The sequence below is a fragment of the Pleuronectes platessa genome, chromosome 3, assembly GCF_947347685.1.
Source record: "Pleuronectes platessa chromosome 3, fPlePla1.1, whole genome shotgun sequence".
NCBI lineage: Eukaryota > Metazoa > Chordata > Actinopteri > Pleuronectiformes > Pleuronectidae > Pleuronectes > Pleuronectes platessa.
The window spans coordinates 30,574,632-30,602,408 of record NC_070628.1 but is presented as its reverse complement, the minus strand read 5'-3'; the positions used below and the strand labels follow the sequence as shown (position 1 = coordinate 30,602,408).

Genomic DNA, 27,777 nt, shown 5'->3' with positions numbered 1-27,777 from the left:
ACCCCTGAGTGGCAGAGGATTGTTTCATTGGGTGTTACAGTTTTAAGTAACAAGGGAAGAAATGTTTTAAGATAATTTTAGACAACAATTGACATTTTCCAAAGCAGTAACTGTCTAACTTGCTTTCTGTTCTTCCATTCAGCACAAAGGAGGGGGATTTCTGGCAGACCTGATGTAGGACTGATCAACATACACATTTGAAAAGTCTAACACTCTCTGGAGACATTACAGACAGAAAGTAACATTTTCCAGAGGAATAGTATGTATGCAAATCAAATTTCCCCCCCCATTTGGAATTTATAATGGATGTACACATTTATGTACACATTTATGTACACATTTTACACCAGTCAGTGCCCATGATCTTGAATTAGGGGTACAGAGCCTCAACTGTTCTACTACTTCTCTTGATCCCATCCCCAACTCCTTCTTTAAAAGCTTTTTTTAAAAGCTTATCTTCCCAAGATCACTCAAATCTATAATTGTTAAACCTTTCTTAAAGAAGACCACTATTGACCCATCTATTATTAGCAACTACAGACAAATCTCCAACCTCTGTTTCCTCAGCAAAATTATTCAAAAAGTTGTCCACAACCACTCAATGGCTCTTTTACACTCACACGCACACAGTATGAAAACTAAAGTCGGACTTGATGAAACATGCATTGTTAGAAAATATTAAAAATTATTAATGACTCAGCTCTGCAACTCTGCTGCTTAATGGTATCTCAACATAATTTGCTGTAAGTTGTCTCATATCTTTTTCAATTGAAGGTTCTTATGGAACAGTTTTGTCGCGCTAGCACAAATAACGCTGTTGGTTTTAATGTTAATGATAAAGTGGCTTCAATTCACCACCTCACATCTGCACCTTCATTTTCCCCTCTCCAAAATGTTCATACTTATGGGTCACAGTTACCGTACAAGTTGGCAAATTCTCCAATCAAGTTTGTTTTTATAGATCCCAATGTTTGCGTAAGAGGTGGCATAAGCATCTTTCAGACACCGTTTTGCTCAAACGAAAGGTTATAAATGAGGCCCCAGATCTCTCTTAAATTATCATTACTATCTCTGGAGTGTCACATGGGTCAGAAACAGTCCAGGTCATTCTGAGCACTGACCTCACTTTCCAGAGCCTCATCTACAGCATAATTTAAATTGGATTTCATCATTAAGAAATATTGCCAAAGTAAGGAGCTTTTTGTCCTAGGAAGACACTGAAAAAAATGTCCATGCTTTTATATCCAGTTGGGTAAATCAATTCAATACGCTGCTCACAGGGACCTTTAAAAGCATCTGGATCAGCTGCAGCTACTCCACAATGCAGCTGCTAGAGTTTAACAAGAACAAGGAAATATGACCATATGACACCAGTGCTGAAGTTGTTACACTGGCTTCCAGTAAACTTTATAATTGATTTGAAAGTTGTCAAGCTCGTTTTTTAGGACTCTACATCGTGTGCCACCTCAATATCTTACTCATATGTTAGCTCTGCAACACCTGAACCGTTTCGATCACCTGGAACAGGCCGCCTGGTTATTCCCCTGGTCTCAACAAACCCGGTGAAAGTGCCTTTAGCTTTTACACTCCAAGCCGCTGGAACATCCTACCATATCATTCACTCTACAGTCAAAGTAATGCTTGCTCATTCTGGTAGCTGTTGGGTTTTTCTTAAATGATTTGGTGCTATACAAATAAAATTGTATTGAATGATGGCACTATTACATTTGACAGGCCAATACCCTCACACAGTTTGTCTGATTGACTTGGAATTTCAGACACAAGTCCAGCTCAATGTGTTCTACAAAAAGCCTTTTGGACCATAACTGTCTGCCATGATGGATTTAGCTTATTTGCATATATTTAATAAAAAATTCAAGAAATAGCATTGTGAGACTGAGATACACATTCGTATTAAGAATTATCATGATTGTTAAAAAATCATGCACGTTATTAACCATAAACATTTGCCAATCATCATGAAACTAATTAAATGTTTATTGGATTGTAAAATATGGGTGCTGAATCAATTTACCAAAAACATTGAGCTGCTTCCTCTTATTGAGCTACTTCTTACTATTGAGCTGCTTCCTCTTATTCGGCTGCTTCCTCTTATTCAGATACTTCCCACTATTGAATCACTTCTTCCTATTGAGCTACTTCCTCCTATTCAGCTACTTCCCACTATTGAATCGCTTCTTCCTATTGAGCTACTTCCTCTAATATTAAGTGTGTGTGTGTATGTGTTTGTCCTACTCTGTGTTTTATCAGATTCTCCCATCACGGAGCCTGTGTGTCGTACAACATCCCAATCTAGTATCATGTATCATGTAACAATCATGTAACAATCTCACAAAGGTTATCACAAATGAGGGTACCTAAAACATAAAAACACCAACTAGTGTCTACCCATGCCTTCAAAACAAAGATAGACTGATAATCAGATAGTGAGGTGTCACCTAATTTCACTGAGACTCCTTTTGGTCCGAGAAGGAATGGGACAAGCTAGCATCTCTTCCTTCCCTATACCTCCCTCCTAATGTGTGAATTAATATATTTGTAAGACTTCCTCTTTTACCTTCAAGCCAGGCGGCTGGGCTCACTTAATTCCAGTCAGGCAGCAGTGCGGACATCCTCATTCCAGGACCTGCTCATTGCCGTAGTCCCGACCGCCAGACGAGCGGCTGCTGAGGTCAGCCATGCCCGACTCCAGGTCACTGCAGGTGGAGAGGTCGTCAGGGTCCTGACACTTAAGCTGTGAGCGTGGCTTTACCGGCAGGGCGAATGCAGGGTGCTGATTCTGAGGCTTTGTCCTGTGTACGGCTGGTGATTGGGTCTGTGTAAGTGGTTGGTCGGTCCGGGCCACAGTGTCTCTGCCGAAGGCGGCTCGTATCCCTCCGTGTAACCTCAATCTTCTCCCACGTGATTGGTTTCCCTTTCGGGGCTGCTATCCTCTGCAGGGAGGAAAGAACAAGACATTTCTTCACTTAGCTCAGACATCTGCCATATACTAGATACTAGACTTCATTACCGTGATTGAAAACAACCACTCTTTTCATGATTAATTTTCATTATAATTTATATTTAATCCTTCTCCATCACTCAATAATCAAGAATATATGAATATTCGTGATTGTTTGATTCAAAAGTTGAAAAGGGAAGTTTCCATTTTCAAATGATAGTTTGGAAGAGAGATGTGCAGGTTACTTAAAATCTTATATATTTTCTTTTTAACATTGGTTATATAAATATTTATCATGGTCTGACTTCTGAAATGAGCTGCTGGGACAAAGATAACTATGAGCATCATTTATGTGTCTCAGTCGGAAACTGGAGACTTCATAAAAACTGTGCTTCAGAAGATGAATCCACTAACAGGAAGGTCGGTAGAACAATCACTGTTGCCTCCATTCTCCGTCTTGAATTGAACTTGAGCAAGATTCTGAACCCCAAGTTGCCCCTATTTGTTGTGCAGACAGTGTATGATTGATGCATGATAAAGGAATTGCTGCACATAGATGCAATGCTTGAATGTGTGTGAATGGTTGAATGGCAAAACTGAACTGTAAAGGACTTTGAGTGGTCATCATGAAAAAAGGAAAGCCACTATATATATATATATATATATATATATATATATATATATATATATATACAGGCCATGATGACTCACTGAATGTAGTTGCACAAATGGGATCAGGGAGAGTTTCATTGTGCAAAGAAGGAAACTTATGATTTTGCTGAACACTGAAGTAGATGTCTTGGGGTCAGAATGTCAGAGAGAGTTTCTCAGATCCTCAGATGAAGAGACTGATGTCAGATTGGGATTATGGAGCTGACATAACAGTAGGTGTCTTTGTCTTTTGTATGCCTTGTCTGTAGCCCGGATGGTGGTGGAAAGTACCTTCTGGCGGTACCTCCTGGTGATAAGTCAGCTCCTCCTCCAGCTGCTGGGAGTCCTCCCTCATAGCAGACAGAAAGTCAGCAGGTGACTGGCGAGGAGGCATTGATTTCTCCATGTAGTTATAGAGACCTTTCCACATTCTTAAGACAGGAGAAAATAAGATTATAAACTTATAATAAGAAATATAATGTAATACTTTGTAATGTATTTATTTTACTATTATCCCTCTTATTTGTATACTATATCTACTGCACAGACAAACAGTGGCGCTTTCTCTTTTCATAAGAAGGATAAAGATGAATATTTAATGTTTTTTGTTAATTAAGTAATTTACGTAATATTTACAGTCTTACATAAATAAAATATACACAATAAATTGCTATACTATTACTATATTTTCGAATGAGAATACATAGGAAAGCAATATTTTTGGTGTTTTCAACCCTAACCCTAACCCTAAACCTAACCCTAACATATTTATCATCCTCTTCTGAACTAAGAATACCATTATAACTATGTGTAAATGTCAGTTATATCTGCTTCAATTCAATTTGTATAGCACTAAATAATAACGTACTTTATCTCAATGTACCATACATAGTAAGTCTAAACAATAAAAATGATAGAGAAACTTAATAGTTCCCAGAATGAGCAAGCACTCTAGCAAATAGAGAGAGGAAAAAAACTTGTTGGGGCAGTCATCCGCCTCTACCAGTTGGGGCAGGAGCAGAACAATGGAAGAGTATAGGTCAGTGGAGAATAGGGGAGAGAAGAGATAGAAACCAGGAAAAAATTTGTAAGCATTTGTATTGCTTGCGGTTGTCAGTTGTTAGCAGTGGGTAGTGATCAGCCTCAGCTCTGCCGCTACTCAAGTGGTTTTACACAGGGTTTATATTGAAAATGACCAAAAATGTGCGAGTGAGAGAGACTGACTACTACACATCACATGAAGTTCTTTATGTTAATGTAACTGGTGACCTATTCATAATAATAAAACAACAGAAATTGTTATAAAAAAACAGGAAAAAAAACAAAAAAAGCCTCCATACTGCTCCTGTGTTGTAATCCAAGTGTCCGCAAGCAACATTTAACTTGAAACAAGGTCATTCCACTGTTTTTAAGCAAAAAAGTCCACCAGAAGTGGCAAAGCCAGCGACATTGTTTCAATTGTATCGCATTCTGATGCAACAAAGTTTACCCCTGAGACTCCTAAAGTCTTTTCTCGAAGAGAAAGATCCCTGCATAATAATCAATTTAATTCAATGGAAAAAATAGGGTGGGGAGAAATGAGGGAAGAGAAGAGAGAGGGTTAGAGAGAGGAGGGAGACCAGAAAGAACCTGTTTACTGCTGTGACTAACTTGAAGCAGTAGGGGGCGGTGTTGGGTCTCAGGACGACCTGACCTTGGCTCAGCTCTGCCTTGTACAGGGGGTTGGTGTACTCGCCTCTGTCCTTCCACATTTGAGGCCACAAGGAGTGACTCCGCTCACGAAGCCTGCATTCAAACCACATTCACACATACTATCCATTAATACAATCATTCAATCTAACCAGCAGGTCAATGTTACGAAACTTGGCTCCTCCATGTTGAAGTCTTCTTGGGCAAGACACCGAACCCCAAGTTTACCCTGTACCTTGTGTGAGTGATTTTTGATAGAGAAAATGCTGCAAATAGATGCACTGTATGAAAATTCACGTACTGTAAATAGCTTTGAGTGGTCTATAGGAGAACAAAAATGCTATATGAATACAGACCTTTTACAGCTGTCAAAGGGGACCAACCTATATTTTCAGGGGATTGTTGGTTGAGAGCTGACAAAATCTAGATTTGATCCACTAGGTAAGCAGTCTATGTTCCTGAGGGCATCATCCAAGTAACTTCACTCAGCATTGCATTTCCCTTGGTTCAGAGACATACACCTGCCTTAACATAGCAGTTGACATCTGCCTCTCTTAAATTGTGAATTGTCTGAATGCTGCACCCTCATGGTGCAAAAGGCTTCAGTAAAAAATTTACCCACTTGGTTCCTCAGCAATCCACCCAGCAAGTTTGAACACAACCAGATGGGCAAAATAAATACCGACAGACAGACATATATACAACAAATGAAAAAGACCTAACCTTTAAAGAAGCTGGCAGACATCCACACCAATGTGCCACAGATTTACTGAGGACAGGGCAATTTTGATGGCGATGGCATCATTGTCCAGTGTCACCAATAAGATCACACTGTACTGTTTTGTTTGCCACCTTATTTAACTGCAATTGAATTGTATAATTTTTTCTATGAAATGCCTTGAAATTAGTTCAGAATATGGCTCCACGATATTAAGAAAAAATGTGATATGCGATATCATTGTTGAATATTTTGATGACGTTACAACATGATTAATAAACAAATGTTTAAGTATATATTTTTAACCCTTTGATACACCAGCTAAACAAACCCCTTCCATTACACATTTACGAGTATTTAGTTGCTATATCTTTTGAAATCAATTTATTTAATCATTTAATTATTACAATTTTTATTTTCTTACTTTATGAACAACATTTTTTGTTGTATAACTGTATTGAAGTTACACACATTAGAAGGGTAGTAATACAATTTTTTTTTTTATAAATAGTTTATTAAGGTACTCCTTGAATACTTAATGAGGAAAAAAACACTGGGTGGGTCACTTTTGACCCATGTTATATATTGCATTTCATTTAGCTGACACTTAATCAAAAGCGAATTTCAATAAGTGCATTCAACGATTCTATGCGGGTACAAACCCAGAACAACAAGAATCAAGAAAGTACAATTTCTTCAAGAAAGCCAAACTTCAAAGTGCTATAACTAAGTTCCATTTAAGTGCTACTAAATTGTTAGTTTAAACTTGTATTCAAGGTATTGTCGGAAGAGATGTGCTTTTAGTTTGCTGAGGAAGATGAATAGACTTTTTACTGTCCTGATGTCATTGAGGAGCTCATTCCACCATTTAGGAGCCAGGAGAGCAAACAGTCGTGAACAGTGTTTAGCTCGCAGTGAGTCAGCAACAAGCCGATTGGCAGATGAAGAGCGAACGGCTGGGGTTTAAAGTTTGACCATGTCCTGGATGTAGACTGGACCCGATCTGTTTGCAGCACGGTACGCTAGTACTAATGTTTTGAAACGGATGCATGTATATCAAAGGTTTTAAAGGGGACATATTGTGAAAAATCCACTTTTGTAGTGCTTCTACAGGTTAATTTGGGTATCTGGCATGTCTGCCGTCCCAAAAACTATGGAAAAACTATAAACTATACGCTAGAGCAGTGAATCTCAACCTTTTTTGAGCCGCGGCACATTTTTTACATTTACAAAATCCTGGGGCACACCACCAACCAAAATGACACTCTATGGACTAACACAGTACATATAATACATATAGTTAGTAATATAATTTCTAAATGTATTAAAAAGCACTATTTTAAATTATTTCAGCCCTTTCTTACTCTTACCTTTTAATGAGCACAAATTGAATCAGATTTATGCAACAATCTTTGATTTAACTAATCTTTATTTAACGGAGACATATTATACCCATTTTATCACATTTGATATGGTTCCTTGGGGTCTTATTGAAATGTCTGTAACATATTTTGGTCAAAATACCACAAGGATCATTTAAAACAGGACCTTTTAACCCTGTCTAAAACAGATTGACCTGTTTTGAGTGCCAATAGTTACTCCCGCCGTTTACCCGCGCTTCATTGAATTTCTTCACTTTGACATTCAAAGCACTGGGCAGAAATCACATCGCGTCAACACCCACCGTGGGCCTTCGCGATACTTTGTTTTAATTAAACAGTCGGATTCCCCTGGTCCGCACCAGTTCTGGCTGCTAGGCGCCAGCCGAGGCGCATCGCCGGAAGGGGCCCCCCGCGCGAACGGAGGGTTCCCCCAGCGGGCGCCGTAGCTGAGGTGATCCGCGAGAAGGGCCCGACTCTGGAAGGGTCCAGAGTCGCTGCCGCCGACCACCGTACCCGGTCCCCTCCAACGGCCCACCTTCCGCACCGGCGACGGACACCGCCCCACGGTCCAAGAGAAAGAAAGCCCCCGCACCACTGACGCCGTGAGGCACAGCGGAATAGGACCTCCCCCCCCAAAAAAACGTTGAGGCGTGCCGCACGCCGAGTCTCCGGCGTCGTGGAGAGGAGAGCGACTGCTCCCCCAGCCGCGGCACCGGCCCAGCGGTTTAACCACAAATACCAATGATATCGGTGAAAGTCAAGTTTATTACCGATGTGCAGATGTCGGTAAACGAGGCAAATATCTGCCGCTACCGATGTTCGGCCGATACTTCGGTGCAACACTAGATGTTAGATAATTTCCCACGGCACACCTGACGATCTCTCACGGCACACTAGTGTGCCGCGGCACACTGGTTGAAAATCACTGCGCTAGAGTGTGTCGAATGGGATTACGACCAGAATTGAAGTCACAGTCGGTCTACATGGCATAGCTGTTAGTTTGTGTTTAAAGTTGCAGCACTTTCTGGAATGGCTGCTTGTGAACGTTTTTACAGCAGTATTGCATGTGGAACCCCACCCTGTAAGGATTGGACTGGGAGGTGGGGGGAGAGATCCCATTTCGGGTCCGGAGTGGAGGAACAATGCTCTCGGAGTCGTAGCTTGTGTGTGTCGCCCCGGTAGAAGCACGGCTATAAATAGAAAACAATGCACTCGGAGGCTAACCCGAGTCGTAGCATCTGTGTGTGTCGCCCCGGTTGAAACAGCAGGTATAACTTAAAACAGCTGTTTGTGGAGCTTTGTAAGAAAATAGCACCGTAACGTGTTCCATGACCCCCCCCCGGTCTCCGGCTGCATTGTACCCGTCATTGGGCGCTCGCTCAGCGGACAGCCTCTCCTGTGATGCCCGGGCGGCGAAGCGGAGGAGGAGGAGGCGGAGAGAGAGCTGCGCCTTATAACTTTTGTGGCCCGTACAGATTTGCGGAAATATATAAATAAATATGAGTTGAAATTAGAATAAAACCATGCAATTCCTATGTCTTTGTTGACCCATGAGGTTATTACGACACGGATTAGCGGAATGAGCGAGAGTTACAAGGCCAAAAGAAAGTCCTTACTAAACAGTGCCGCTGTCTAACAGGACTATTGCCCGGCGCATCAACGAAATGGCCCAGGACATAAAGTGCCAGCTGGTAGACAGAGTTAAGAAAGGGAAAAATGCTTTACAGTTATATGAATCCACAGATATATTAAACTCTGCCCAGATGCTTGTTTTCATCAGATACAGTTTGGACGGAAAAAGTAATGCTGTTTTGCTCCGCGCTCCAGCCCTGTCCGTTTCTTTTTCACTCCTTTTTGCAGAGTGAAAAAGAAAGGACTGAAAGTGAATGTCTGACAAGTGGTGCCGCACGTAAATTCCACACACTGTATTATTCACAGAGAATCTCTTGCAAGCAAAACACTTGAACCAGAGCTTAAACATATTCTTGACATTGCAATAAAAATGGTCAACTACATAAAAACACATCCACTCAATATCAGAGGAAATGTGCTGAGCCGCCTGTATGAGCTGCGGGACGAGGTGCGCATATTTCTGATGGAGCATGGATCACAGGCTGGCGGACTTGTGCGAAAATACTTTCTCAGCCCTGATATACATAAAGAATAAATACAGATCGCAGCTTAACGTGGAGAATGATCTCCGAGTGGCCATCTCCAAAATAAAGCCGAGAATGGGCTTGCTCTACTCCATGCATATTGCCCAACTTTCTCCTTAGTGAGTTTAAGAAATAAAAGTAATATTTAGGCTCAAATAAATAGCCCTAAAGTTTTTGCACATGGCAGCAATAAGGTGTCTGCTGCTCGTTATGCACAGACATCACCTGCACACGTTTTTATACTTACAGTATATGCTCACTCAGCAATGCTGTTTATACAGGGAGTTTGCATGTATTCTGTTTATATTCCACTTCTTAAATTGCTATAAAATAATATCATGGCTGTAAGGCTGTTGTTCTTTTGTGTTGTATTAATGCCCGTGTTTGCATAGGCCTAATAGTGCGTGTGCGTGGCTGTGCGCAACATTATATAACACATCCAGGGACGGTGGGGGTCTCTGGCACCGTTATTTTGGGGGTCAAAAAAGTTTGGGAACCCCTGGGGTATAAGACCATCTCCAAGCAGCTTGATGTTCCTGTGACTACAGTTGCACATATTATTCAGAAATTGAAGGTCCACGGGAAGGTAGCCAGCCTCCCTGGACGTGGCCGCAAGAGGAAAATTTATGACAAAATGAAGAGACAGATAATATGAATGTTAACTAAAGAACTCAGAACAACTTCCAAAGAGATTAGAGGTGAACTCCAAGGTCAAGGTCCATCAGTGTCAGATCCCACCATCCGTCGCTGTTTGAGCCAAAGTGGACTTCTTGGAAGACAACCGAGGAGGACACCACTGTTGAAAGCTAATCATAAAAAAGCGAGACGGGAATTTGCCAAAATGCATATTGACGAGCCACAAAGCTTCTGGGAGAATGTCCTTTGGACAGATGAGACAAAACTGGAGCTTTTTGGAAAGTCACATCAGCGCTATGTTCACAGACGCAAAAATGAAGCCGACAAATAAAAGGGTTAGGGTTAGGGTTAGTTAACACTGTACCTACTGTGAAACATGGAGGAGGCTCAGTCATGTTCTGGGACTGCTTTGCTGTTGAATGAAAACTCAAGACTACCAAGTCATTCTGGAGCAAAATGTGCTGCCCAGAGTCAGAAATCTTGGTCTCAGTCCAACAGGATAATGACCAAAAACACCCCAAGAATGGCTAAGATCAAAACATTGGACTATTCTGAAGTGGCCTTCTATGAGCCCTGATCTAAATCCTATTGAACATCTGTGGAAGGATCTGAAACATGCAGTCTGAAGATGACACCCTTTAAACCTGAGACAGCTGGAGCAGTTTGCTCATGAGGAGTGGGCCAAAATACCTGTTGACAGGTGCAGAAGTCTCATTGAGAATTACAGAAATCTTCTGATTGCAGTGATTCCCTCAAAAAGTTGTGCAACAAAATATAAGGTTAATGGTACCATCATTTTTGTCAAGGCCATTTTCATGTGTTTTTAAATGATTCTGTTCAACCACAATTCAAAAGCAATGTCTGATTTTCATTAATTTATTTTCAGTACATTTTTATTTATTATGACTTTTGTAATTGTAATAATAAATTATTGGAGACAGTGCTATGCTTGGAGATGGTGGATTGTTGTTGCTTGAGGCCATCACTTTACCTTTTAAAGAGGTCCACAGTGTTCTCTTTCAAGTCGGGGTGTTTGGTGTTGAGGTGCCTTTTTAATTTGCTTGGCTTCATGTTGTCATTTGCCAGCACCTCGGCACACAAAACACACTGAGGACTTTGCTCAGTCGTGCCAGTGACGGTGAAACTAAACTGCAAATAGCTCTCGTCATATTTGCGAAGCTTTGGCTTCTTCGCAACTGGCGGATCAGTTACCTGACTTTTACGAATCAGATACATGTCCATAGTGGTTTTGTTTGCTGATACAGTGTGTGTGATGTTAATAAAGTTCTAATTGCAACGTAGTGGTCTTGTGAGTGTGTTTGTATGTGTGGCTGTGAGCGACTTGCACATGAATAATGAATAAGGCTGTGCTAGGCAATGGTTCCTAACAAAACGAACAGTACACAATGTAGACAGGGACAGCACAGAATAGTATTCAAGTGCTGGGGATTTATTTGTTGCAACACGGTGGATGATTGAAGATGTAAAGGTAGGTGTTAAGGAGAAAAGGGCTAGCTGCAGTTGGAAGAAGTTAGCTAGCTAGAAGGCTAGCTCTTGGGGCTATGAGCTTTCTAAAAAAGACTGGAGCAAATGACTCCTTAGATTAGGCTACGACTAGGCCTGCTGCAAGTGCAGGAGTGAGTCTTTAAAAATACTGTTTATAAAGCAATGAATATCTGAATTATAGAGGAAACAGGAGCAATCGCACAAACTCTGCAGGGTGTCGTCTCAGTGAGGGTGAGCGCTGACCATGCCTGCAGATACTTTTATACTCGGAAGCGTACGTGCAGCTCGCGTTCAAATGATAACACTCCTCTATTGATTGGTGGATCAGGAACGAAACAGTATTTGATTTGTGTGTGTCAGTCCAGCCCCTAGCATTTCGCCACTGAGGGAGCTTTCACTAACCAGTGACAGCTTTTTTTTTTGTTTTGTCTGTGACATTACGTGCCCCCCACTTTGAGAACCACTGCATTAAAGGAACCGCCCTAAACTGGTTTAAACCATATTTTTCAGATCGATTCCAATTCTTGCAAATTAATGATGAATCATCTGTACGCACCAAAGTTCGGGATGCAGACACCATCTGTACGTTTAAGAGTAGGCTTAAAACCTTCCTTTTTGATAAAGCTTATAGTTAGAGCTGGTACAGGCTTTGTCTTAGACCTGCTCTTAGTTATGCTGCTATATGTGTGTCCCAACTGCGGCCCGCCATCCACTTTTAATTGGCCAGCATAAAAAAATAAATAATAATAATAATAATTATTGCATAAAAGTGTAAGCTAAATTAAATGTAATGTAATGTTCTCACCCCTGACCTGCCAGCTGTCCCTCAGAACACCGCCACGCCCCCTGCCCTGAGCGACGCGATTAAGGCACACTGTCAACAGTCCACTCCAGGACAGGGTTTTTTTCTGTATGTGGCCCACAGAATAACATATTTGGACACCCCTGGTCTAGAAGGTCGGGGGACACATGACACACGGAGATTCTCTTTCGAGTTCTACTTCCTCTTCTCAATCATTATCACATCAAAGAAATTCATATCTCATCAATACATGTTACTGACTTGACTTCTTCCCCGCGGCCCCTTTGCCTTATCGTCCAGGAAGGGTGTTCAGCCCCCACTAAACGTTTAACGGTGTAACCAACTCTTGGGCTTTGATCAGGGGAGTCTCAATACAGCACATATGTGTATATGCAATTAATTACAATATGTAATTGTTTTTACCCGACTTAATATTTTGTACCGCTCGGGAAGATTTAAGCCATCTGGGAGTGGTGGGGCGGTGTGGCCTAGTGGTGGTTCTTCAACAAGAAGGTTGCCGGTTCAAATCCCACTCTTCCCCATCTGCATGCCGAAGTGTCCTTGGCAAGATACTGAACCCCTAAATGGCCCCTCATAAATGTTGAGTGTAATAATTGTAAGTCGCTTTGGACAAAAGCGTCAGCCAAATGACATATAATGTAATGTAATAATGGTCTATAACTCCCATAATGAAACACAGAACGATGAGTTACTTAACATAATCCCTGGTTCTTTGATAACAGAGAGAGGTGTTTCATATCACATGCCTCCTTGCAGTGATACGGAAAGAAAACAATTGATGATTGATTCAAAAGGAGCTGGCCGACTGTGATAATCTTTTAAGGACAGACGTGGTGTTATTGGAGCTTCGCTAGTTTGACACGTCGAGGCAATTTACCACAGTGAAGCACCTCACTCTGATATTAATGAACCAACATGTTATTCACTGTGTAAACACTTAACAGTGAGCTACACAGATTAGAAATGTCACCATTACACATTAGGATTGTGGGTAGTGTAATACTTCTTCTTGACATGAACAAAACATGTTTTTCTTAAAACTTAGGTATTTAAGGTATTTAATCTAGATGTCAAACAGGCTCTCTCATCGATTGTGGTAAATCTACTGTGGAAGGTTATAGCTGAAAATCTTAAATTAGTAAATAAATACGATTTTTAATCCATAACCACACTGTTCAGCTCTATTTTGAAATTTGAACAAGGTTCTTTAGTCTTTAGTATCTACATCAGTCCTACCTCATATCCCTGCGCTCCCTCTGGCAGTTGCCCAGGAAGGTCCCGTACTGACAGGAGTAGACATTTGAGTGTATGGAAATGAGGAAGTGTTCGTTGAACTCAAAGGCACAAGGGAACTGTTCTGAAAGCTGCCACACACACTCCAGGAACTGGTCAATGACAGGGGATGCCTCTTTGGGATCTCCGTCCAAGTGGGTGTACCTGCAGGACAGAGCACTCACTTTACTGCCCACCCCAACACGCTCTTCAAAACATCCTGTACGTTGAATTGTTATCTTTGATCTAAAGTATAACTTGTATATGTCTATAATAATAATAGTGATTTTCTAGCTTAACAGAAACTTTGACTTGCCTACAAGGGAAGCCATGTTTAATTTGTGATATAATTCATATTTATATTTAAATGTTCATTGTTCTTATTATTTGTAATTTTTGTTAGGATGTAATAACAAATAGATTTAAAGTCAGTAAAAAAAAAGATACATATGTTCAGCAGCCTTCACTTTGTGCACACTGTATTGCTATATTGTGTTGTAGATTTAAGTGCAATGAAACTATTACCCATCAAGCTACTCTCAATAAGACCCAATGACAAAGTGTAAATGTGTTCTTAGAAAGGTGAACCTATGCCTCAGTTTTCAGGAGGAAAGTTCTCTAGCAGGTTTTCTTCAAGGACCTGTGAGAGTCTCAGTCCTGACCCACCCAGTGTCCCTGCTACAGAGAAGATCAGCAGTTTCTTTAAAAAAAGCCTTGAGGCAATAACAAATCTATATTGCCTCCTAGTGGCTGGTTGTGATATAAACTATATACCACACCTCCTCCATGTTAGCAGATGGGACATGGACAATTAAAACAAAAAGGGTGACCCTGATAACAAGTGTAACAAAGCTGGAAGAAACTCAAAAGCAGAGAACACTCAGGAAGTCAAATGATAAGGCAAAATCAAGGTTTTTACTGAAATAGGCGAAGGTAATACACAAGCATTCAAATCCAAAGGGAGCAGGCAAAAATCCAATAACTGATTTGTGATGAGGTTCAGGTGTGCTAAGTGAAGAAAGTGAGAAGTAAGTGAGAAGATATAGTCCATTAACAGATTGAAAATTAAAGTAAAATGAAAGGAAGTGACAAACTAAAATGCAGGACAGTTAAAGGTCCAGTGTGTAAGATTGAGGTGAAAGTGATCTATTGGCAGAAATTGAATATAAAATAATCCTAGTTTATATTTGAATACTTTAAACATTGTTAAACTACTGGATAATAAGATGAAAGACGGTCTTTGACCGCATCATTGAGATTTTTTTACTTACCTAGATTTGTTGACTTAGAAATTAAAATCAACCTAAACCATCTTCTCTGTGTTTCTGAATTTCTCTCCCTGTCACACTCTGTCTATTAGTTTCCAAATAATAAACTCATCATAGCACTACTACTGGCTTCCTTTCTCTGCCATCGTTCTTTTCTTTCTGCTTTTCCAAACCATGGCGTCAGTCACAGACACTTACCAAAATAAAGTTAGATTTCCTGTTCATTAAATGACTAAAACATGTTTTATTGTTGTCCAACAGTAAACATGTGACTTAAACTAGTGTTACACGATTGAAAAATCAAAACGTTAAACCACAAACTCATATCTAATAAGATCTTCTCTAAACGCAGACTGCAGACAACTGCAAAGAAAGCTTTGCATATCAGCCTAGTGTTTGTCTTACAGGTACATCTGTAATCATAGCATGCATGAAAAATATGGAACTGCAGATTCCACTATTTGAGAATAGGTGACCCTTGTCTAAGAAAATTAAACACACAGTTATTATAATGACATTGCTCTACAGTAACTGACCTGTGGGAGAACTTATGTCCAAAGGAAACCCAGTCTCTCTCTATCAGCACCTAGAAGGGAGGCAAACAGAAATCGACCTACAAATTCCACAAACATCTATCTGTCTCTCTGTCTGTCTGTGGAACGCATATCTCTAATCCACTCCTCACTTGTCATGTTGGGGTTGTCCTTCGGGATGTTTACCCTCATCAAATGCTGCTAAAAACTTTAATCTTGATGATGTTTTCCTACACGTGGCATCTATTGCACTTCTGTCCGTCCTAGGAGAGGGATCCCTCACATGTGGCTCTCTCTGAGGTTTCTATGTATTTTTAACCTGTTAAAAGGGGTATTTAGTAGTTTTTCCTTACTCTTGCTGAGGTTTAAGGACAGAGGATGTCACACCCTGTTAAAGCCCTGAGACGAATTGTAACTTGTGAATATGGGCTATACAAACAAAATTTGATTGATTGATTGATTTAGTTCAATGTTTCATATCTCATAAACGAGGCTTCTTCAGTTCAGTTTGCCAGGTCTTGTTAGTAAGGAACAGATTCATATCTCGTGTCCCCTAGATATTTATCCCGTTCCAAAGATTTAATGAGTCGTGGCCATGCAACATAATTTTTTTCCAGGAATGTCGCCAGAGGGCCTCTGTGATTATGCATATACCCATTACAATTTCAGTTTTAAAAAAACTGAACGAATGTGAATTTAATACAAACCAGCCTTCTTAACTGTAATATGTTTCCCATTTTATCACCAGTAGAGGTGGAGTGGAATTGTTTTCCGGATGCAGGTCTCTCATTTGAGAAAATAATTATTTCGGGTGGATGATGGGTAGATTAGTCAAGCCTACAAACGTGGGTGTATTATGTAGATGTGTGTGTTACCATGAGCCCTTTGATGGTTCTGTAGTATGGGTCCAGCAGTATACTTGCTACAGAGCAGGCCTGGGCTGTCCTGTCCCAGCCATCTGAACAGTGGACCAACACACTGACTCCTTCATCAGCCACCGCCTAGAGAGGGAGACAGAGACAGAGAGAATATAGAGAGATACAGATAGAGATAGAGATAGAGATAAAGATAGAGATAAAGATAGATAGATAGATAGATAGATAGATAGATAGATAGATAGATAGAGACTGAGATTAATGATTAATGATGTTCCTGGCAAACTAAATGCTGAAATTCTAATATAAATAATGATAAATATAAATAAAATCCTTTAAAAAGTGCATTAACAGACTTTGAAGGAAGTAGTGAGGATGGGTGAGGCATGATGGCTAAATATGTGAGTCAATCCAGCCCTAACGTGGTCACAAATAGTTGTATTATTAAGTTTCTTAAAAAACACAATAATAATAATAATAATAATAATAATAATAATAATAATAATAATAATAATAAACGTTTGGTTTACAAAGTGCTTCACAAACAAAGAAACCCGAAAATGACATACAGAAAGGACATAAGAAATCTAGGTAAAAGCCATTTTATAAAACATTGGCTTTAAACAAGATTTGAAAGAGGACAGCTAGGTAGCTAGTCTGATTCCAAGTAGAAGGTTATTCCATAGTCGTGGAGCCCCATCCTGAAATCGCTCTACCTCCCTTAGTTTCACTCCTTACATTGGGGCCTGGAGCAACAGTTCATTTGCAGATCTGAGATCATGAGCAGGTATGGTAGTAGACGATCAGTGATATAAGAAGGGCCAATGCTGCTTAGATATTGAAAAACTAGCAATAAAGTAGTGAAATCAATTTTGAGTGTGACAGGTTCAATGAGGAGAGAATGGGGATGATGTGTTTATATTTTCCAGTTTTGTAAGAGCTCTGGCAGTGGTATTTGGAGGATTTGTATGTTAGAGATGGTTGATAGATTTATGGGGCAGTCCTGCAAATAATGAGTTAAAGTAATGTAGATGGCTGGAGACAGAAGCATGAATAACAGTTTGTGCATCACTGAATGTGAGAAATGATCTAATTTTGGAAATACTCCTAGTTTGACCAATAGCTGATTTGATGATATTGCTAAAATGTTTTGTGAAATCAGGTATGAATCAAAGACTAATGCGCTGTAGACCCTGGGACGCTAAGAACTCATTACAGCATCCCTGTGTGATTTTGATCCAACACCCCAACTTTGGTTTTATCAGTGTTCAGCATAAGGAAGATGTGTTTTGACCTTATGTCTGCAAGACAAGCTGTATGTGAAGCGGTTGAGGAGAGGTTTGGTGGATTGCAGGACGGATATATATGGGTATCGTCGGCATAATAACATGTACATTGAAAACACTAATCCGGGGGAATGCCAAATGTGATGTCTGGAAGCTGGAGAAAGCATTCCCAAGCGATACACAAAAGATCTGCCATTAAGGTAGGATTTTAATCAGTTAACAGCAGTCCCGGTCACGCCTACTCAGTTTTCAAGTCGATTAATTAGCACACCATAATCCACAGTATAAAATGCAGCAGAGAGGTCGAGTAGCACCAGTGCTTTGAAAAGGCTGGAATCTGAGTTCATCCTATATCATTAAGAACTTTCAAAAATGCATTTTCCGTACTGTGATGCATGCAAGAGCCAGATGAACATTTTAAATAAAGTAGGCTTTGCCAGGAGATGGCAATTTTGAAATGGTTATATAATTATATATAAGCAGGAGATTTAAACAAAGTAATAACTACACTAGCAGATAAAGAATAGTTAAATATTGTTAAAAGGTCAGGAGAAACAAAAAGTAGAAAATTCTTTTAAAACCTTGTTGGTAAAATATCTAAGGTGGAGGAAGAGGATTTCATGCTATTAATCATCCTCAGGAGACCAGACTGGGATGTTGGATTAAAAGAATGAAAAATCTGAAGCACATTACTCTCTTGTTGCATAAACAGGGAAGGCACAATTTGGGCTCTGATGCTGGAAACTTTATCAAAGAAAACGGTCATTCTTATAGTCTGGACATTTCCTGAGTTAAATCCATATGTAATAATTAGATCGAGAGTATAAAAATATTGATGAGTTGGGCCAGAGACATGCTGAATACAGTCAAAAATATGATAAGATCAAGAAAGTCAGAGGCAAATTGGTCAGTCTGGTTGTTGATGTGAATATTTATGTCCCCTAAAAGTACATCTTTATCATAATTGGTGATAGTGATGGAAAGTAAGTAAGCAAATTCAGTAACGAAGATACGTTCAGATTTGGGAGGGCAATATAGTAAGACGAAAAATATACTGTTATCAGCGCAGGCTGATGAGAGCCAGGTGTAAAGAGGCAGGAGCCTCCAAGGATTGTTTTTGACAGCTGAATAGATGCAGACTATTGCATCTATTCAGACGTAGCTTCTTTTTTTTTATTCGATTAATCCGAAAAGTTATCAACAGGTAAATCAATTATCAAAATAAGCGTTAGTTGCAGCTGTCCCCCGGATTACACTCCGAAAGGAGTGGGTATGGAACACATCCGTGCCTTGGTTATGGCTCCAAGCCTGGGCCAGGGGTCCTCCACAAGAGACGAGCTGTCCATCGGAAGCTCCGGCTTTGTAGATACAGAGGGACCAAGCCCGGGAAGCGTGGTGTGGTGTCAGGGATTCAGGAGGCCTCAGCGGCCATTGAGACCAAGATTTGCTCATTGTTCTGGATCTGGTATAGGTTGGAAATCCAACCTTCAAGTTCAGCGATTTTTTGACTCAGCCAAAGGCATCCAGTGCAGTCTGGAGGAGAGGTGAGTGGTGGCATTGATGTGTGTTGTAACTGAAACCTTTTGTGATGATTGAGCTGGCACTTGGTTGGGTTGAGCAGTTGTGGCACGGATCCTACAACTGGACCCGCTGTTAAGGCTGCCATCCTCTGGTAGTCTACCCATGTCCCTGGTTGCGGTTAACGTCAATTCCTTAGATCTTCACAAGTCAAGTTGATCAGTTGAGCAGTTTTCAGAAAAGTGGAAGGGCATTTATAGTTCAATAATCCCAATCAGACAGTTCCAGTTTTTTAAATGTGTTTGTGTGTTTGTGCTTGTGTGTGAGATTATGTCTGACTATGTACACACCCTGGCAATGAAGACTCCAGCATCCAGTATGGCTTTAATGTGCTTGAGCCAACCCGAGTTCTCCAAACCCCACAGGAAGTCAGTCATTGATGGAAATCGCATTTCGCCCACTGTATGAAAGAAAGAGAGAGAGAGGAGGTTAACAAACAAACAAACACTCGGGAACATGAACACAACATTATATTATTAAAGGAAGTCTTTGCATTTGCTCTTGTTAACTCTGTTGTTTCCCTGTCTCCATATTACACTGCAGCTTTATATTATTTCCTCAACACACACACACACACACACACAAACTTCTCCTTACCGTCAATGATTTTCTGCTGGCTACTCCTCATCACGTGAATGTTTTCAATGCCGACGAACTGCAGCTTGATGTTGGTGTAGTGATCCTCGTTCTCGTAGCCTTTACCTGCTGCTCTATTTGCCATGGCATTAAGCTGGACACATAAACAAAAATAAAATAATGAATATGTATGAATATGTAATATATATATATATATATATATTATTACGGTAGAGCAGGCCGTCCTCAACAAGAAGGTTATTGGTTCGATCCAAGTCCTCCCCTTTCGCATGCTGAATTGTCCTTGGGCGAGATACTGAACCTCGAATTACCCCTGGTTGCTGTGCTGTTCTCAAGGAACAAAGTATTGCACATAGATGCACCATGTGAAAGTGTGTGGGAATGGCAAAAACTGTACTGTAAAGCCCTTTGATTGGTCATCAAGTAGTCTAGTAAAGCGCTTTCTGGGTGTATGTGAGGGACTGAATAAATATTGGGAGGTGTTACCTTGGGCCTGGTATCCACAACATAGATGTAGTCACTACCAGGGTTGGACTTCATAACAGCCTGAAGCATCATCTCATCTTCCTGACAACGTCCACTGAAGCCTGACAGTGGTTGACTGCACCTGCACACTGCTGCCTTTAGGGCGACATATTATCCACATCATTGTTATCATCATTATGATTATAATCTCAATATTCCTTTTATGTGTATGTGTGCGTTCCTGTACTTTTATCTTTGTAAGGACCATTTTAGGCATTGACCCCACAGAGTGAGAACATTTTTGGTAAGTGAGGACATTTTGATAAATTCTCACTTTTTCAATGGGCTGTGTAAGGCATTTAGTTTGGATGTTTAAAGTTAGGGTAAGGGGTTAGGGAATGTATTATGTCGAGGGTTCTCACTAACGCCGGACGCGGAAGCGACGCCGAAGCGTAGCTTAAGCGCTAATCCCCGGCGCGCCGGCGCTTGGTTGTTCACACCGGACGCGGTAGCGACGCCGAAGCGACGCGCATTACTAATAATATCACATACTTCTGCTGTTATCAGCCTGCAGTAAAAAACGGCATTTAATCATTTTTTTCAAGCATATACTTACTTGTTGCTCCATCATTAACTGCAACAGCGTCCCAACATGTGTCTTTTTTGGTGTTGTCTTTATACAACATATGCTGAGAATCATACAACTCAAGTTACTTCTCCTTCATATAAAATATGTCATCTATATCGTTTAAAATCATTTTTCAGTGTGTTTCCTGTCGCGATACGCTCTTGTCAAGCGGAAAAAATAGACTCGATGCCGAAACGATTGGTTCACGGCGCTAGGCAGCCGCGGCGTGGCGCGGCGCTTCAGCGTCCGGTGTTACCGGCACAAAGGTTTAACATGGGAGTGGATGGGAGTGGATGGGAGCCAGAGGCTTGGCGCTGCGCTTACACCACGCTTCGGCGTCGCTTCCGCGTCCGGTGTGAACCCGGCGTAAGATAGAAGAACAAAAGTGTGTGTGTGTGTGTCACACTGACCAGTGTATCCTGGTGGAAGTAGGACAAAGAGGGAAATCTTCCTCTACTTCTGAACCTTGAACTTCCCACGATGATGGCGGGTGTTGCCGACTTTGGAACAAAGAGCTCTGAGGGATATGTATCACACACCTGGGGGTGAGGGGCAAACATTTTACCTTCAAGGAAATAATAATTTACTGATGATGAGACCTTTTATTGTGGACTAAGGTCCTGTCCACCTTGTATGAGGGGAGAATTTAGAAAATGAACACTACGGGATCTAGATTGGTTTGTTCCGTTTTTTATCACAATATTTATGCCTTACAAAGCTTGTTTGTGGAACTCAACAAGTTTCTACTGAAGAATATATATATATATATATATATATTATATATATATATATTCTTACAAATATATATATATAAATACAAATATAAAGGCAGTTGTGTAAAGAGGGTCAGATGGCTTCACTGAGGTGAAGAGAGAAGAGGAGGGAGAGGCAGGCAGGAAGGAGGCATGTTATATGAACAATAATTTAATTAAATACTGAATAGGAATAGTGTGTGACAATAATATTTTCACTTGTAAACCTGTTGTTGTTTTACATATTTGGAATTTATAAACATATCAGAGTACAACCCCTAATCACTGCAATTATTATAGAAAACATAATAGTGCTAATTATAAAGCCTGTGTTTTTCCTTTGTTTATGTTTTCAGACACTCATTCTTATCTATGACCTTGCGAATGCCCCAGGTACAAAGCATATCCACTGTACTTAGCAGAAGAAATACTGCCAGTAAACTAAAACAGACCATAGAGTCAAATAGAACAAGGGCTTTAGTAGAGGTAGAACTTTGGCCCCACTCTGTTTTCTATAAGGAGTATATTTAACCATTAATATAATCTCCCTGCATACACCTTATCTCTTTAAAAATATCACATCTAATTGACTGACTTATCCCAATTAGACTGACCCTATATTCACTGTTGGCTGCTGTGGTGACCCATAGATTATTCGGAACTCCCATCCGCTTGTAGTCGACAACAAGATCAACGAAAGTCCAGGACTCTTCTCTCTCCTCTTTGTTCAAATTGGGATTGAAGGACAGGCAGTACAGCTCATTGTACTTCTCTGAGAGAGGAGAGGAGAGTCATTTTAAAAACAACACCTTTGTTCAACTCACTCATTTACACAATAAACATTAACCCACTTACACAAACAAATACATACACACACCTGGTCGTGAGAACCTGACCAATGAGGCATGAACATCCAAACCGTCTCTCTCTTGTGGGATGAGGATCTGGAAGACCCGGAAGTCCTTGCAATGTAGGATCAGCTGACTTCCTGCAGGGGTAGTGGGCAGCCTCTCCACACTGCTCACCATGCTGTGCAACACCTGAAACACACCAGGGGACTGTGTAAACAGATATAGGTCCTCACCACATGAACAATACTACAATCAGTGGGTGCAAGAGTAAACAGAAACAGTACTCAAGTAAAGGTACTGTTACTTTATAATTATAGTGACTAAAGTCAAAGTAAAAGTACTCCTACAAATAAGTACTTGAGTAAAAGTAAAAATGTATCTCATAAAAAACTACTCAAGTAAATTTATTAGAGTGTATTGCGTTGGAACCATAGAATGTATATATAAAGGTTGGAACAGGATATTAATAGGTAATAACAATGTAAAGTGCACAAGGCAAATGCCAAGATATATGCTATTAAGCACTGTTTGCTTTCAAACATCAAGAACAAAACATGACTGACTTCTCATAGGAAAGGCTTCGATGCAGCCTGCATTGTGTGTGCACATGCATTCAGTTTCCAAACAAACTAAAATATAACTTTGAAATGTTGACCTAATTAACGCAAGATTTGAAGATGCAGACATTTTCTCCACGGTTCACAGCTGAATAGATGGTGAAAATGATCTTTCGCCAAAGTTGTAATGTTCACCTGATGAAACTGTCACAAACATAAATATTTGCAACACTTCCTGTACCATTTTAAAGTTAAAGTACTCAAGCGTTTCTGCACTTTTTCTGTTTTTTGTTTTAACAAGATCGGAAGATGCACAGTTTCATAGAGTAGTTTACTGGCAAGTAGCTGCGTATATAGATGTACTTTTATTCAAGGAAATACAGTGATCACACCTATACCCCAACATTGCAGATCCACTGCCTTTATGAATAACAGACAATCTGACACGCAGCAGATCCACATAGCAGCCAGTGTGGCCCGGGCGTCCCTGTAGGAAAATCATTGCACCAGCTCAGCTGAGTGTAAAAATGTAGATCATAGACATGGAAAATTTGTGAGAAGTTAGTGACCCAATGTAACAGAGTAGAAGTAACCTATTTTCATCACAAATGTAACTGAGTAGGAGTAAAAAATTATTCTGCAAAACTACTGTCAGAAGTACGATTTATTGAAAAAATACTGTACTCAAGTATATGTAGCTTAGTAAATGTTATACATTACTACCCACCTCTGACAACAATACACATGTTCTAATATTCTCAGATGAAAAACTTAACCTAACCTCAAGAGGTGCACATAAACAAAATATCACATATTTTGTAATCTGTCTTGTTATCTGAAATATTCAGGAAGAAGTGTTGAAATTAGTTTGTGGGGAAGCTCTTAGGCTTTTCTAATGGGCAGTAAAAGCCATGTGTTGAAAAAGTCAAAGAAAAAGTAGACGGTTACTTTAACTGCGATTTCTTTTTTTTAACATAAGCTGATTGAAATTTGTATTCTCTGTTTCTGCAAATCCAATATAGACAGTAGACGCCTGTTGGCTTAAATCTTACATCCTTCGATGCATTTCTTATCCAGTTTTTCGGCCAAATGGTTGGCAAAAACTGTGCAATTTTGTGCTGTCGCCAAAATAAAAGAAATATATTTGACTGCAGCTCATTCAACGTTCAAATATGGACAGCTTGGGAAGAAAGTCTAGAAGGGTCCGAAATTTAGAATGACCATCTCACCATGTGACTACGATAGAGATGATAGGTCTTGGATGCTTGCTTGAATTTTATTTGTTTATTTTATTCAAAAAACACAATTTCTCTCATTTGGCTTTACAAGGTGCCACATCCTCTGCCCTGAACCCCTTAACAAGAAATGAAAAGCTACCAACCCTTTTAACAGGGTACATCACTTAGAAACCTCAAGAGAAAGCCACATTTGAGTAATCCCTCTCCCTGGACGGACGGATAAATAACAGTATTTACAACATTTATTGGAAGAAACAGTTTGTAACACAATGAAATGTAAACAAATTGAGGATTTATTGCTATTATTATTAAAATATATATAATTATTATATTCTTTAAAGAACTGAATACAGATGGACACACAGAGAGATTGATCCCAAGAAAACTTAAATAAACAAGTGCACAGGGACCAAACTCAGAAAAAGTCACAAATAGGCATCACAAAGCTATAATAATAAAACAAAAACAGATGACTTTTTCTCAACAGTTAGTATTTGTTTACAACAAGACTGCTTGATATACAATATGCATTTTCACATATTCCAAGATTACTGCCAATATCTCCTCGATTTAAATTGTCACTGCTGCTTTCTTCATCTCTATCAGACATGTATAAATACTTTCAACACTGACACACTTTTCCTTTATGCTAGTAACTGTTTCTTCTAATCAATGTTGTAAATATTGTAATCTTGTTGATATGTTCAGCTATGGGGCATCTATTGCCCTTCTGTCCGTCCTGAGAGAGGGATCCCTCACATGTGGCTCTCTCTGAGGATTCTACGTTTTCTTTGGTAATTTTTCCTTACTCTTGCTGAGGGCTTAGAACAGAGGATGTCACACCTTGTTAAGCCCAATTGTAGGCAAATTGTAATTTGTGAATATGGGCTAAACAAATTGATTGATTGAATATCAACATCTAATGACCAACAATTTTTTTCCATACACATAATACCATTAGAAAGATGTGATTCTTCATTGGTTACTACTACACTGATGACATTTCATTCCTGAATAACGACTTGTTTCATGGCCTATGATTCAGTAGGTGTTTTTGTTATTTAGAGTACATACTTTAACCCTTTTGTTGTACTAATGCTTATTGGAACCATGTTGCACAGTTTAGTTTGCAATAAACATATGAAACGGCTGAAAACTCTGCAGAGGGCCTAAAAGGGTATTTATTTATGTCTGCACTAAATCAGTTTTACATTTACTACAGTTGCTGTGAGAGCCTTTGGAGACTGCACATTCAAAAAGTTATTTATTTCTGTTCCTTATAACATGATTCACCACTTTATCTCCAAATATGCAAGTCATTTTTCTTGGTGATTGCATGAATACAGGAATAATCAATTGCAGGTTACTGAATACAGTATGAAAATCTATCTAGAGTAAGACATTGTGGCATGGGGGAAGTATGGAATCTCACTCATTTGATATTTCAAAGGCAGGGACAGGAAAAAAAACATACACCTCTATCATATTATTACAGAAGTAAACAAAATGTTAAAGGTAGTTCTTGTGGTCCAGATGTGCAGTGCCTTGTTTCCAGCTTACCCACGTCTCCTTGCGTGTCTCAGGGTTGTTCTCTACAAAGATGGTGTGTGTGGAAGAAAGGTAAAGAGTCCCGATGCTGGCCTTTCTCTGGCCTGATGCTCGGTCTATGAGATGCACATTCTCCACCTAACAGAGACACACACATACACATGGGCTTAGTACCAGGGATGGAATGACACACACATTTAAAATGTATGGCATGTCTGAAACAGATTATTATATTGTAATAACAACTTCAAGTCTTTCCTGGTGTGACTCTCCTGGTTACAGGTTACTTAATTACAGTTTGTGTAAAATTCACACTTATACTTTTGTTTGGAGTGCCTGCTTGTATCTGCTGGTATGTAATGACAAACGTGACCCCATATGTTGTCATGAATGACCTATGGGATACTGTAATGTGAGTATCCTAATCAAGCTATATATATATATATATAGCTTGATTAGGATACTCAATCAAGGATCCTAATCAAGCTATATATATATATATATATAGCTTGATTAGGATACTCACATTACAGTATCCATTAGCTGATATATATATCAGCTAATGTATATCCTGTTCAAAGCCATACCAAGATGGTATGGTGAGGAGGAGGGTGAGGCCTTTGGTGGTAAGAAGGACAATGCAGCATCATGATTGGACAGATGTGTCATGGTAAAACATATCAACAATATTTATATTAATAAGAACAATAAAAAAATGTAAAATCCTGCGTCTAAGGCAGAAGGAATACATTAACTTAAAGCCACTGCACCAGGTGTGTTCACGGCTACGTGAGGGATAAAGTGGAAGAGATTTTTGTTTCCGTGAATACGGTGGATAACTATTAGCTAATCTGTTAAATGTGTCTGAAGAATGTATCGATACACAATGTGTTTTTATTATGATGTCATATGTCAGAGTGACCAAAGACCGTCTTCCTGCAGGTTTCACATGTACAGACAGACGTCAGTTTGGGGATGACTCCTCATAGACACTGATTAATATCGGAGGTATGTAACCGAGGCAGATGGAGGAGAACCCCAGCAGCAGTAGCGAAGATATTATACAAGCGATAGAAAGCCATTGGTGCTCAACTAAGTGTTGGTACCTTGGGCGTCCGGATGTGCTCCATCACTGACAACCAAAATGGTGGAGATGGAAAAGGAATTGTGCGATCGGAGTCAGTCGCGTCTTGCAGTTTTAATCGTCAGTGCTTACATTCCTCGTTTCTCGTCACCAGACGAGCTGTGTTCTCCGTCGCTAAGACATGAAATAATGTCCATGGTGTTCTTATTGGTTTGTTCGGTTAGTAGACTGGAATACATCGCCTCCTCACATATCTGATGGTGACCGGATTCCGCTGCCTCTGCCTCGGTACAGCTGTGTGGTGCACTACTGTCAGTTCAACCATAATAATACGCACAACCTCCGGTTTTACCTTTCAAAATAAAATTCAAGTTTCATTAGCAGAAGCCTATTCATAATTCGCTAGTAACCATATCAGTATCAGGCGTGCTATTCCTATCATTACATACGGCATGTTGTTTCAGTGTTTATCTTTCTGAAAACCGTGCTTTATTTTAAAATCATGACTGAGTGTCCAATGCAATGACACCCACCAGGACAGTGCTGCTTGGCCATTTCTAGCTTTTTGTACTGACCTGAATGTGGCAGAATTATGCTTGTCTTTTGTGTGAATGATGTTTATTACTATACTTAGTTTGGATACCATAAAAGACAGATTAACAAAATGCTTTGCACAGTCTACCATCTATAAGTTGTTTCAGGTCCCAGGTGAGAGTGACTGT

At 40.0% G+C, this 27,777-nt stretch overlaps 1 pseudogene; it reads right to left on the bottom strand.

Moving 5' to 3' along the window:
- Window positions 1–399: 399 nt before the first annotated feature.
- On the bottom strand, window positions 400–27,357 carry LOC128437138 (myotubularin-related protein 7-like; annotated as a pseudogene).
- Between the last annotated feature and the right edge of the window lie 420 nt (window positions 27,358–27,777).